Here is a 1,489-nt window from a genome sequence, read left to right as displayed (position 1 = left end):
TCGCGCTGGGGGAGGATGTGAGGGTGGTCGGTGGGGAACGCGGGGTGAGTTCTGTCATAAAAATGCGTTATTTAGCTTGGGCTCCGCTTCCAGGGTGGAGGAAAGGAGGTGGGGGCGGAGAGGGTTGGTGTCTAAAAGACTATATGGGCTTAGTCCACCACCCCCGAGCCGCTGCGCCCCCGCCACCCCCGCGCCGCCACCCCCGCCCCCTGTGCGCGGCGCTCCCACCCCACCTCTTAAACTATAAGCCCTTAAAGCTAATGTTGCGGGGGCTAAGCGTGAGCAAAAGCCCCGAGTCGGGAGGAGACTGGTGGCGGGAAAAAAGTCGAGAGGCCGGGGAGGGGCGGGGGAGGGGCGGGGGAGGGGCGGGGGAGGCCGTGGAGGCCGGAGAGGCGAGCGGGCCGGGGAGGCGGAGCGGCGGAGCGGCCGTCATTACGGACAAACTGACCTGTCGGCCTGCCGCCCTGCCGGCCGGCCGGTTCGACGGCCTCCCTGGCTTGGACGTGCCGCGTCTCAGCCGACTCCCATCCACTTTGTATTTCCCTCTTTTTAAAAATCACTTTTTAAGAAACTTGAAATGAACTCAATTTGATTTGAAACCATTGCATACCTCCCGATTCTAGCAAAACAGTCTGTTTTTTCGATCTTTCCGATCTTTGATTAAGAGGGTCCCGCTATTTTCAGGAGGCTCTTTTGTACGGCACTCAAGGGACGGGGTTTGTGTTTTCCGAACGGGGCGGAATGGTCCGGATGCTGACGCCGAGCTCCAGGATCCCGTCGACCCCCCCCCCTCCCCCTCCCTTTTTTCTCCTCCCCTGATATCCACATGATCTCATATCGCATGATGTCATTTGATGAATGATCACCGCATATCCCTTGGACTAGTCTCGTCTCCCTCGCTCACCCTCCGAGAAAGCTTTTTTTTATCCTTTTTATTTTTTCCTGTTCCCCGCTTTCCCCTTTTCTGTAAATGTGTTCTGGTGATGAGGGCCGAGGAGGGGCGCGGAGGGGCGAGGAGGGACGCGGCGTGACCACCTCGAGGAGCATTACCGCCATGCTAATCAACGCCTCTCGTTTCCCTCTTTCGTCGTTTCTGCGGGGCGAAGCTGAAACATGATTCATCAAAGCATTTCCTATACCGTGTTCTGAGTAACCCGCGGCCTGTGGTCGTGGCGTGGCGCCTCAAACGCTTCTTTTCTCAAAAATAAATAAATAAGTAAATAAAAAGATAATCATCCTACCTTGGAATACTGCAGCAGCTTGATTCGCGCGGCAGTCAATCATGGAGAGAGGTGCCAACGCCGTGCCGCCGTGCCGTGCCCTGGCGAGGCGGCCGGCTGAAGGTCCCTGAAGGTCAGGCTAGTGGGGTAGCGCGGTGCTGCGGTGCCGCCTAACTCGATTTACGCCGCCATGCAAACGAGGCACTCAGCTGGCCCGCACCTGGGCCGTGGCCGCGGCCGTGGCTTCTGCCTGCTGCGCTGGCTGCGCC

Source organism: Thrips palmi, unplaced genomic scaffold, assembly GCF_012932325.1.
Source record: "Thrips palmi isolate BJ-2018 unplaced genomic scaffold, TpBJ-2018v1 HiC_scaffold_5, whole genome shotgun sequence".
NCBI classification, from domain to species: domain Eukaryota; kingdom Metazoa; phylum Arthropoda; class Insecta; order Thysanoptera; family Thripidae; genus Thrips; species Thrips palmi.
This window is presented reverse-complemented; position numbering follows the sequence as displayed.